A 13178-nucleotide genomic window follows, 5' to 3' on the forward strand; every position below is an offset into this window, starting at 1 on the left:
GACAGCGTTGTTTTCACAAGATGCTGTCAGCATTAGGGGCCGGGTGCGCGCACATTTAATTACCAGATGTTTACACTTCAAAACTTGGCCTTTGCAACCACTTGTAAAACCAATGCCTCCACTGTGATTGGACCTGGGGGATGAAATACCTTTAAATTCCCAAGCTCTGCATCCGTCACTAATAATTTTGAACCATGTAAATGGCATTAAAATGTGTATAATGCTTTCAACCTGGTTTTACATCTAATGTGCTTCTTATATAAGCTGCCACGCAGTCCAATGAGGAGCAATTATAGCGAATCAGATTCAGTACCAAATATTCCCCACTCTGAACATCAAATACGTCCATGAGGGCTTGACTGAAATAATGTCGTCAAAAAGGGTAGGCATCTCGTCAGGAAAAGCACACAATGAATTTTAGTCCATGGCCTTGTTTGGGGATAAAACTATGAGGGAAATAAAAACCATTTGTCAGTGGCTGTAAATGAAAATATGGGAGATATTTACACCCAGCCTCTGTTTCTCCTTATCCTTCATCATCTCTCTTCCTGCCAGTATAATTGTCAACCTGTCTCTGGAGTTTCATACCTTTCCCAAATGTGTTTCCCCCCTCTGCCTTATCTCTTCAAAGGCATCAGTCACACAGCAGATTTGTAATGAACTTGCTCTCTGCCAAGGCAAGAAAAAAAAAAAGTGACATCATTTTCAAAAAGGGGAGATCAGCACTTTAATCTCAGTGAGATAGAAAGGAGAACAAAGGGAATGTCTGGCAGGGCTAACAGGGAGAAAGGACGGTATGGAGCACACGCTTTCTTTCCCTCTCCATGCTTTGTACACTACGCTTTAGAAATTTGGACTCCATTTGTTTTCCATTCTCATCGTATCCTCCTGGCCCTGCAAGGTCCGGTCTGCACATGATTACCAAGAATAGGGTGTGGCATTCTCCTCCCCGCTTTTGTGAGTTTGGTGGAATGGGGTGAGGGTGAGATGTTTAAAGTCTTGTTATAGAGTTTCAACATTGATGCAGCATTGTACAATTTTGAGGTGAAGTAGCTAGCACATGAATCTGATCTGGCAGGTGTATTCTAGTTGTGGCTAAAATTAATCCAAATGAGAAGAGATGGCCATCAAAGGAAGAAAGGGCAAGCATTTTTTTTTTTTTTAATCACTGATGATCCCATCAAACTAAATTGTAGACGGGTGGATCGAAGGTAATGTGGGAGTCAGCACTGAAGGCTCAGAGGCTAAGATACTAAAACAGCTGTTTACAATAACTTGTGATGTGCAATCAGAATTATTTTATAAAAAAAATTATAATCCTCTTAAATAACCAAGCTGGAAAGAAACGTAGGTTCTCTCCAATTACCATGATTTTAGTTACCGTGGGGCCATGTGCAGGAGATTATCAAATATGTACCATTTGTCAGAGAAATGTGATGAGTCACCCCTGATAAAAGATAGCAAATGCTCGCTGTTTAAAGGGAAGCTGGTTTAGGATTAGACATGTGTGTTGGACATGAACCTCCCAAGCCACAAGTTCAGGTGTTCCAAGAATGTAACTGTTTAAAATCTTTTCTATTAGTTTCTGTCTGGAATCTTTGCTTCTCCTGTTATCAGGATCCCAATCTTAAGTCAGTTTCCGGTAAACCCACTTCAGCCCAGATTTTTCTTTTGCTTTTACTTCTCTGTGTTGATCTAAATTTTATGGGTTTTACTCAGTTTCCAGGTCTTTTTCCCAGTCCCACCTACAAAATCCAGTATCTACTAAGGTACGCATCACTTCATCTGGTTTCCAGTCTGAGCCCCTCTTGTCTCTTCCTAGTAAGGCATTCGATTTACCATTGTATCACTGGTTGTCATTTCAGAAACTATTTGGTGTCCCTGGGATCATTACCATGAAGTATATACAGCTCCTTTGGCCATTTCTCAGTTATGTTCATATCCCTCGGCATACTGGGATACCACAAGAAACCTCTAGATGCTTTCTGTCTGTCTTATGGTAAGCAGAAACTTGGGGGCCATTCCAGAACTCTGCCTAGATTGAGCAGGCTGCATTTTCTACTCTGTTGATGCCTTCTCACTCTGGCATGGCAGGAGATGGGGGAAATGATGTCTAACATGCTTCTGCCTCCCACATTCCACCCAACAAAGGAAGGCACTTGTCTGTGGATGGTCTGTTGGCTCTAGGTCCTTACGAGCAATCTGGGACATGGTCCAGAGAGGGAAGATGTAGCTGGATTTAGAGCCGTTCCTCAGATATCCATACAACCATCTCATTTCACTGCTTTCCTCACTCCCTACACACATAGATTTTGTCTCCTTTGTGATCACAAAAAAAACAGAGGAGAGAATGTCTACCTCCAATCGAATTACTTAAAACCCCAGTCAACTGCGCTCATGATTTATAATATTGAAAAACTTGAAACTTGCAATAAAAAACAAAACTTGTTGGGGAACTTGGGTGGCTCAAGTCAGTTAAGCATCTGACTTCGGCTCAGGTCATGATCTAGCAGTTGGTGAGTTCGAGCCCAGCATCCAGCTCTGTGCCGACAGCTCACAGAGTCTGGAGGTTCCTTTGAATTCTGTGTCTTCCTCTCTGTCTGCACCTCCCTTGCTCACGTTCTGTCTCTCTCTCACACAAAAATAAATAAACATAAAAAAATTGTTTCCCCTAACTATTATCTCTACAGTATTTTTTTAAAGTCTATTTTGATTATAAAAAACGAGTTTTGATCTTGTTCGGTTTTTTGGTATTTCTGCTAAGCATATATACCCTAAATGAAAGTGTATCAGGAAGTTTCAGGGAAATATCATATGCTAATATTTCAAAATGCTATCAATTCTATGTTTCTTTCCCCCTATAAATATTTGCCTACCAAAAATAATATGTGATTCTTGCTTACTTGTCCGGCTCTCCTCCAAGAAACAGAGAACTGTGTCTTTATCTTTAATCCATTTCTCCAAAACAATAAATTCCACACAGAACAAAAAGGGAATATATATACAAAGTACAGTCCCCTCTACAGAGGTCCTCCAAGATTCTGTAGATAAATCTGCACGATGAAGTAAAGATATGTAGCCAAGAGAATCCATCCATTGACTTTATGGATGGACCGATGTCAATGTACAAAGGGCTTTGTCTAGACAGAGTCCAAATGAACTGTCAGAGCTTCCTAGTGATGTGTACCACGAGACACCAAAGTTAATCTGCAATTTATCGACGGACACTTGAGTTATTAAGGTCATGTGGACCAACTAGACCCAAGGTTTGGATGGAGAAAAACACATGGACACAGTGGAAGTTAAGAGGAGGGGATAGAGAGACAAAAACAAAGATCTAGAACAAGGGAAAAAAATGCTAAGAGTCACAAAAATTATGACAGAAAAGTGGAGGGGACAGACTGCAACTGATATTTTTTTTAAAAGAGAGAGAGAGAGCAGGAGAGGGGCAGAGAGAGAAGAAGAGAAAGAATCGTAAGTAGTGTCCACACCCAGCGTGGGGGGCTAGATCTCATGATCCTGAGATCATGACCTGAGCCAAAATCAAGAGTCAGAGGCTTAACAGACTAAGCCACCCAGGCGTCCCTGACTGATATCTACTAACTACTCTATCTCCAAGCTCTCTAGCTCTCTTCCTTGTTTTGCTCCAATGAATCTATCGGCAACCACTATCCTTTATATTATGCATTTATTTACTGTCTGCTTATACACGTGCACACAAGATTATAGAATCCATAAGAGAAGTGATTTTTGCCTTCTGTTCATTGGTGTATTGGCAGTTTCTAGGACACTGGTAGGGGTTTTGATAAATATTTGTTGCAGGAATAAAGGAAAGAAAGAAAGAAGAAAGGAGGGAAGGAGGGTAAGGGAAAAGGGTAAGGGAATAAAAAAAGAAGAACAAGAGGATGATACAAATTTCTTGCTCGGTCATTCTCTGGACTCCAAGACATGGCTGCACTTCCTGCTCTTGCATTCCGTAATTTCCCTTTTTCTTTCTACCAGCTCCATTTTCTTGACTTGAGCTCATTTGAATGTGTTGCTTTTCCTTGTATCCAAATGAACCCTGGCGATAACAGGTGTGGGGAGTGAGCCTAGTCAGCTTACAGACCCCTTTTCTTTATTTCAGGTGAGTAGCATACTTTCTCATCATTACATTCTTTAAACCTCACATAAACACTGACCACATGATATCATGAGCTTGTTGGAAGGGCGTGGCTAAGGGTGCCTATGCAAATCCCAAGGGGCAGATAGTACAAATGAAAAAGGAGAAAGATAATATACAGCTGTTATATCCAAAGTGGCAGAAGGTCTGGGAGCCGAGGAAGCAAGTGATCTTTCTTCATTTACTGACATGGTCTTAAGGGTAGTGAATCGTTCAGTAGTGGTCCCCTAATGTTAGCGAACATATTACCAGAGCACTTACTAAAAATGGAGGTTACAAAGTCCAACTCCTCCCAATTAAAATCCCATCAATATCTGTTGTCAGCCACACATCTGAATTCTTAGTCAAGACCCCAGATGATACTTAAACCACCAGGTGATCTGAATGATTTTGGCCCTCAAAAATTCACCTGTTGAAATCCTACCCCCCAAAGATGGCAGCAGTGGGAGGTGGGGCATTTGGGAGGAGCTTCAGCTGCACTAAAAAGTGATCAGGCTGACATCTGGATCTTGGACTTTCCAGCCTTCAGAAATGCGAGAAAGAGATTTCTGCCATTTTTAAACTACCCAGTCTCTGGTATTTTGTTATAACGGTCCAAACAGATTAAGACAATACCAATGCAAGGGGTTCTTTAAATACATATTGAAGATAAAAAAGCTCTAATTTGATCTGTAATGCTTAGAGTGCCATGTTCCCAAGACTCTAACAGTAGTCCCCCACTTCTCAATCCCATCTGCCTCTGAATCCTGCATAACTTTAGACATTCAGAAATTAAAAGACAGAGTATAAGAGTAGATGGGATGGAAAAGGTGAGGGTTGGCTCTTGTGTTGGTCGTGGTGGTGTTGGTGGTGATTTTTTAATTAGCTAGGCTTTGTGTTGAATGTCTTGTGTAAAACGTCCTACCTTTAGAGCTGCATGGGACCATTGCAAGAACATAACCAATTGATTAGATTGTTAACAATACCTGAGATATCAAACTAGCAATGTCCTGGGCCACACTCCTTTCTATCAGGTTCCCACAAATTGTATTATTTTACTGCCTTACTTCCTACCATCAGTTAGAACTTTGGTACATTTTCTTGCAACTATTAGCCTCATGTTTTCAGACATGGAATACATTTCATGAGGTATGTTAGACCCTTTCAGAGGCTACTAGGCACTCTTGAGAAGAGGACAATGCAGTAACAAATTTAATGCAACCTTTGACCTTGATGACTATTTTGCCTCAGGGCTAGCAGGGAAGGTCATAATATGAAACCTGGAAACTCATGAGGATTAAGGTAAACCTTTATAATTCCATCCAGTAAGCTCCCTGAATCTGGTGGCTAGATCCAAGAATAATATGTAGGGTTATATAGGTTACTGATTAGATCACATCTTAGATCCCTATCCTTGGACTTACTCAGATCCTAAGTCTTTCCAGCTGATTCCTGATTCTTTCTCCTAAAATAAGACCTCCTGAGAGGAAAGAGTTAAATCTGTTTTCAGAAGGTTCTGCCTGACTCTGAAGAGGTCATCCCTCACCATGGCCTGCCTACTTGATGAAAAGTAGCATATTAGGCTTCTAGATAGAGTTATGAGAGAGAGAGAGAGAGAGATCAAATAAAGAAAGAAGTACCTCCCACTCATAGACTTACAAAATATATAGCCTTTTGCAAAATGTACAAAGGAGGATTCATAGACTGATGAGCAGTTTGGTGTTCCCAAAATACAGTGTCTCATGTAAGAACTTGAGAAGATAGAAGACCCAGTTAAGGCAAAGCCATAAAAACAGAAGGCAAAGTGAATTCATTTTGTAATTTGTTTTATTATCGCAGGATTTATAGAAAGCAGTTCTACCTATTGCAGAAATCTTTTTTAGTTTTGTTCCCTTCCATTTTTTTTTTCCCCTCTGTTTTAAACTTTCAATGATAGGTGGTCTTGGAAAGTGCTGAATTAAGACTTAGCGACATCAAGTCCTATATATCTGGCTGGTCCTATAAGTACTAACAGTCTCACAAAACAGTGCCGCACTTTTGTCTGAGAGACTTAAGAGCGAAAGAGTAAGCAACACATACTTACAAACACTCGCAACACACGTGTATGAACATGGAGACATGGACAAACACAAACACACACACGCGTTACCCTTCTGTACTTTATTCTGGCTTAGTTAGAGAAAGCAGTGTTTGCACCTCAACACTTTCTTCCTTGTACCCTCTCAGGATGCAAAACCAAGGTAGGATTTATTTTGTAAGAAAGGGTGGGAATTATCTGTCTTGCTTCAGTAGCACTCGATAATGCTTCAGTAGCACTAGATTCTCCATCATAGTATATTAGGAGACAATAACATTTTAATAGATTTTTTTAGATTTTACAATGTAGTTTTACAGCCATTATTTATTCATTCACTTTTAACTATTTGTCCAGCACCTGCTATGTGCCAGGCATTGTTCTAGGCTCTTGCATTAGACTGTGGGCAAAGATCTCTGTGCTCATGAAGATTATATTCTAGAGAATTATCTCACTTGAGACCTCCAATAAGTCTGCCATATACTTTCTTTCGAGGGAAACATGACTTGAACCCGGATTGTAATCCATAAGCTCTGTACTTTTACTGGACTGTGCTGTTTCTCTTACAAAATCTAATCAATAAAAAATAGGGTAATTTTAAGAACCTCTGTAAATATCTACTCCATACTAGGAAACATATAAGTATACTAATCAGTTTAGTAAATGGGTAAATGATTTGGAAGGCCAAATCATTAATCTCAGTAGTAAACTCAAGCACTCCGTGAAGGTATTCAGAAGTGACCCAAGAAATAGTAATTTAGTATCTATAGAAAGTACAGAATGTGACTTTACATACTCTGCCATGTAGTTGTTTGACTAATTAATTTGACTCTAAATTAAAACTGGGATATAACACAAGAAAGCATTTCTGGTTCCCATTACAAGCGTACTTTAGTTGGTTTCCGCCTAAGTGCAAATCTTTTTTTAACCAAAGCAATTGGTATTACAGCTCTCATTTCCCTTTAAAACCGTGGTATTTTCCATTATATTCAGTTTTAAATGTTTTTCAAATATTTGTCACATTAGATTCGCATCTCAAACTGATCAAGTAAAGTGGAAATCTCCAGCCTATCCCTAATTTACTTTTAGTCATGAAACATGAAGAGCCTGTTTCCATCTTATAGGTGACACAGCTTGTGAGATTTATTTGAGAATTTTAGACTAATTCTGTACAAAAGCTATTCAAATATGAACTAATTAGTGTACCACATAGGGTAGTCTTAAACCCTTATGTTTTAAGTTTTTATTTCACTTTTATGAGAAGAGAAGCTTATTTGATTGTGTTGAGACCATTCTCAAAATGGGTCGATTTTGCCCCATTTTCCCCTCCCTAATGTCTTCCAACATTTTCTATGCTTTTACTTGCAATGCTGAAATCATCACTTTTCTTATACTTGCCCAACTAGCATTAAGTCTTTAGTTTCTAACAACACAAGGCCCCAGTGCAGGTATGTGTTTAAGAAGAAAAAAGATTATGGGGCGCCTGGGTGGCTCAGTCAGTTAGGCATCCGACTTTGGCTCAGGTCATGATCTCACACTCCGTGAGTTCGAGCCCCGCGTCGAGCTCTGTGCTGACAGTTCAGAGCCTGGAACCTGCTTCAGATTCTGTGTCTCCCTCTCTCTGACCACCACCCCCGCTCCCCTCACCCCACCCCCACCTTCATGCTCTGTCTCACTCTGTCTCAAAAATAAATAAACATTAAAAAAAAGAAGAGAAAAGATTGTGACTACAGATTGAATGGGGAGGAGTGTGGAGTGAGAAAGAAAGATAAGTTCCAAATATAACAGAAATGATCCCACATCACTAACAGTCCACAAATTCATTTAGAAATTCCATATTAAACTTCAGATAAATTTTTGGTTTCTAAAAAAAAAAAAAATCTACCACTTTTATTTTCTTGACGAATTTTAAGCTAGATAGCATGGCTTTCCCCTACCCAAAGTATTCTTGGATAATATAAACCCAAAATAACTTTTCTTTATATTGAAAGGTTCTAACTGGTAGAGAATTTATCAGATCTTAAGATGAGAACTTTACAATTACTAGAAAAACAGATGTAATTTTTAAATACTCTGATTTCTGGGGCGCCTGGGTGGCTCAGTCAGTTGAGCATCCAACTTCAGCTTGGGTCATGATCTCTCGGTTTGTGAGTTCGGGCCCTGCTGTTCGAGCTGGGCTGACAGCTCAGAGCCTGGAGCCTGCTTCGGATTCTGTGTCTCCTCCTCTCTCTGCCCCTCCCCTGCTCATGCTCTGTCTCTCTCTGTCTCTCAATAATAAATAAACGTTAAAAAAAATAAAAAAAAAATACTCTGACGTTCTGGAACCTTATAGAGCACCACGTAGAATTGGTTTGCATATAGTAAAAGACTTCACCAGCCCGCACAATATTTTCTATCAGGGCATCATGCTCTGGGCAGGACGGGGGATAGTTTATCAGACAGGTCCCTGTCAAGAGAAAAAACAAACAAACAAGACCACTAGTTATCTTAACACAAGGATTTGTTTGTTATAAATAATTGTCAACCAGACATTACAGCAATGAAACACAAAAGGAAGACATTATGGATTTATAAAAGCACTTACTCTTCCTTTCCAACCCGGGCCGGCAGAATGGCTCCTGCAAGAAGGGTCGCGAGAAGGGCCGTTCTACCATCAATGAGGTAGTGACCAGAGAACACGCCATCATCGTTCACAAGCGCACCATGAGTGGGTTTCAAGAAGTGTTGCCCCTCGGGCGCTCAAAGAGATCTGGATAGTTGCTACGAAGGAAACGGGAACTCCAGATGTGTGCATTGACACCAGGCTCCACAAATCTGTCTGGGCCAAAGGAGAAAGGAATGTTCCCTACCGTATCCATGTACAGTTGTCCAAAAAACACAATGAGGATGAAGATTCACCCAACAAGCTCTATATGTTGGTTACCTGTATACCTGTCACACTTTTCAAAAATCTACAGACTGTTACTGTGGGTAAGAACGAATTGCTGATTATCAAATAAAGGTATAAAACTACACACACACACACACACACACACACACACACACACACAAATTACTGGGAAGAGCAACTGCCATCCCTAGGGCTCAGGGAACAAATGGCAGAGGATGGCATTATTAAAATCTGGAAGCTTAGAAGAGGGTACGATGGAGTTTGGACACAGAGCTCTGCAGAAGGACCTTGGTTGGCTGATGCTGGCGCATCAGAAATTAGGAGGAGGGACCTCCTGAAGTCAGAACCTAGTTTAACTGGTTCTGATAGAGCTGAAAGGCAGTAAGAGATGGTTTCTAGGATGTGAAAAAAAAAACAAACCAACAACTGTAAAATAGCTATTGGAACCCACTGTCAATGCCAGTGGAAAGAGGAACTTCAAGGGTGGCCCTGGTAAGAACCACAGATTATGAACGTGCCCCTTTTCCTCCTCTTACTTTCCAGCTTCTGTCTCGGGCCCCCTGTTGGCAAAGCCTAACAAAGGCCAGCTGGCAATGGAGAAGTGGAATTAGTTGTTCCTGGAATCACAAAACAAAATATAGAGGGATGGATTTGAAGCTGAGAAAGACAGCCGCTTAACTGCTACAGAAAGAAAACATATCATTAGGGTTTATAAAGCTATATGTGTAGTTCTATAACAGAGAAAACAATATTAGCAATTGCTAGCCTATAATAGCATCTACTGTATACTAGGTTCTATGCTACCTGATACCTATGTGCTGTCTTATTTAATTGTCCAGACATCTAATGAGACAGGGATCATCATGAACCATGAACACTTATTTAAACTGATTAAAATTGTGGATTTCAAGACAGAAGTTCCCTTAAGCTATCATTTGCATTTGGTCCAGCGCTTTCTCTCTCTCTCTCTCTCTCTCTCTCTCTCTCTCTATATATATATATATATATATATATATATATACTCCTGTTATTTGTGTAGATATAGATATAGATATAGATAGATATAGATTGTAGGTGAAAGTTTTTTTGTGGAAGAAAGAGTTGAATTTATTGGTTACTCTAGATATCAGGTCTTTGAATACTATTTTATTTTATTTTATTTTATTTTATTTATTTTGAATCGAGTATAGTTAACATACAATATTATGTTAGTTTCAGGTGTACAATATCGTGATTCAACAATTCTGTACATTACTCAGTACTCATCAAGATAAGGGTACTTTTAATCTCCTCCACCTCTCTCACTCATCCCCTACTCACCTCCCCTCTGGTAACCATCTGTTTGTTCTCTGTAGTTAAGAGTCTGTTTCCTGGTTTTTCTCTCTTTTCTTCCCCTTTGTTTTGTTTCTTAAATTCCACATATGAGTGAAATGACATGGTATTTTGCTTTCTTTGACTGACTTATTTCTCTTAGCATTATACTCTCTAGCTCCATCCATGTTGTTACAGGTGACAAAATTTCATTCTTTTTTTTATGGCTGTATATATACACACACCATATCGTCTTTATCCATTCAGCTCTCAATGGACATTTGGGCTGCTTCTATTTTTGGCTATTGTAAACAGTGTTGTAATAAACATAATGGTGCATATATCTCTTCAAATTAGTGTTTTTGTATTCTTTGGGTAAAAACCCAGTAGTATAAGCACAGTATCTTAAAAGCAAACTCAGCTAACCGGTGTTACTCTAAGTTACCCGTAGCAACCAGGAAAGTTAGAAGTGTTTGAATAATTCTTTCATTGGAACTATAAGCCGCAGCTGTATATAAATATCATAGCCTTTTCTCTAAGTCATAATGTGAGAAAAAAATAGTAATATTTAAGAGGAAATAGTAGCATACTAGAGACATGAATTGGTTGAGCTTAGAAGCACTTTGATCAAAATATATTTATTTTTCAATTCAGACAATGACGATACAGTTGATAAATTCTCTTAGCTGAGAATGAAGGAAGAAAAATAATCAACTCCTAGAGGAGTCATTAAGAGTCAAAACATACAAGTGAGATTTGAAAGTGAAAGTGAGGAAATAAAACTAGTGGTTAGGAAGGTAATAATTACTACTAACATCTAATAGAAAGCCATTGTGTTATTATAGCATATATGTTATTTAGATATATAATAGTTTATATATGTACTATTAACATATATCATATCTATATCTATATATAATAGCTATAACTAGTGTTTACTATCATCTCTGTGCCAAGCAGTTTGGTTGACAAATAAATACACAAATATATGTAACTCTCCTCAATGACACTATGAAATAGTCATTGCTTTCATAGCTTTGTAGATAAGGAAGCCAAGAGCTAGAAGATGGTAGAATGGAATTTAAACTCTGCTTTATTGAATTCTAAATATTTCATTTGTTCTACCTCCCCCGTGACCAAATGTTCAGAGGTAACATGCCAGATGCCAAGGAGAAGAACCAACTTGGTTTCTCTTCTTAATTCCTTTTCCCTTTCACCCAACCTTGCACAGGTACTCATGGTAGCATATGAAGAAGAGAATGGGGCAAAAACTCACCTGTCTCATGCCAGGTCCCTAACTCTAATTCCATCCTGTCTCCCACATCAGTTACAACTAAGGCATTGTCTATCTTCTTTCAATGATAAGATATCCTAGATCTTCAAGTTCTAGCAATACTGCACAAAAATATACAACTACCAATCAGCACAGAAACTATTGGTTTGATGTACAAGCGATATAAAAATGCTTATGAGTGATACACTTGACAGGAGAGCCTAAAGGTGAAGTCACCCCTTCCATACTTAAATCCTGGCTGAATTCTACTTACTAGTTCCATGGTGTTAGGCCAGTGATTTCACCACTGCAAGTCACACACACATACAGACACAAGATAATAAGAGTCCTATCTCACAAGGATGTCAGGCTCTAATAGCATAATACATAAAAAGCACTTAGCACAGTGCTTGGAAAATAGTAAGCGCTTAAGAAATTTTAGCTTTTGTTAGTGCCAGTCGATGGGTTTACACACGGTGTCACATCTTATTTTGTATCCTCTGAAAGTTCTTTATGGGACAAATCTAATATTTATGAGTCGACGCCGATATCCTTGGAAACAGATGTCTACAAACTGTTCCTGGTACAGAAAATGCAGTGGAAGTTAGTCTTGCACACTCCTTGCCTAGCAGCAAGGTAGAAACTCAAGGCAGTCAGATCACGTGACACCCTCCTAGGCACAACTTGAGTTCTACATTCTCATTGACAGAACCCGCAGTCCGTTAACACCTCTGCATGGAGCCTCTACCACACTGTTTTACAGTGCCTATACCTGACACGATGCTACAAAGTGAACAATTTCATAATGAGTTCCTTAGCATGGTTGGTATAAATTTATTGCATACATCCAAGATGGAGCCTCCTCACACCTGTGTCCCATCGACTGGAATACGTTCGGTATGCTTGGGTTTATTTTTGGAAGCCTTTCTTATTTGTTTGTGTCGCCTTCTCTTATCATTATCCTATCTTTACTATTTTAGTCTAGGAGTTAGAAACTTTGGCTACAAGTAAGAAAATGCCAAACTATTGATTTTAGTAAGCAATAAGAACATGTAATTGTCATGCGTGATAGGAAACTGGAGATCGGTTTTTCCAGGGTTGGCTCAAGGCTCAGCGCTGTTGTCCAGGATCCAACCAGCTTCCATTCCTCTTTCTTATTATCCAGCGCATGTGTTACTCTCAATCTCAGACACTAGAGGTGTAAGAACGGTATCCAAAACATGCAAGGAAACCAATGTTTTTGAATATTACTCAATCATCTACAGTCAAAATGAAGAAAAAAAGGTCAAATAACAACAGATACTAAGATTAGTATCACCTCCAGCATCAAAAAGAAAGCCACGTAACGTTCCTAGAACTCCACTTGCTCATCTCCCAAATGAATATAAATGTTCTTAAATCATCATTAAATGCCTCATTTCCCACCTGTCACATTCCAGGCACTTAGTAATAAACAAACACGTAATGAATGTGTTAAGAAATACGGAGT

At 39.2% G+C, this 13178-nt stretch overlaps 1 pseudogene; it reads left to right on the plus strand.

The window, feature by feature from the left end:
* Nucleotides 1-367: 367 nt before the first annotated feature.
* On the plus strand, nt 368-9214 carry LOC132669788 (large ribosomal subunit protein eL31 pseudogene; annotated as a pseudogene).
* Nucleotides 9215-13178: the final 3964 nt, after the last annotated feature.

Source organism: Panthera onca, chromosome B3 (genome assembly GCF_046562875.1).
Source record: "Panthera onca isolate mPanOnc1 chromosome B3, mPanOnc1 haplotype 2, whole genome shotgun sequence".
NCBI classification, from domain to species: Eukaryota; Metazoa; Chordata; class Mammalia; order Carnivora; family Felidae; genus Panthera; species Panthera onca.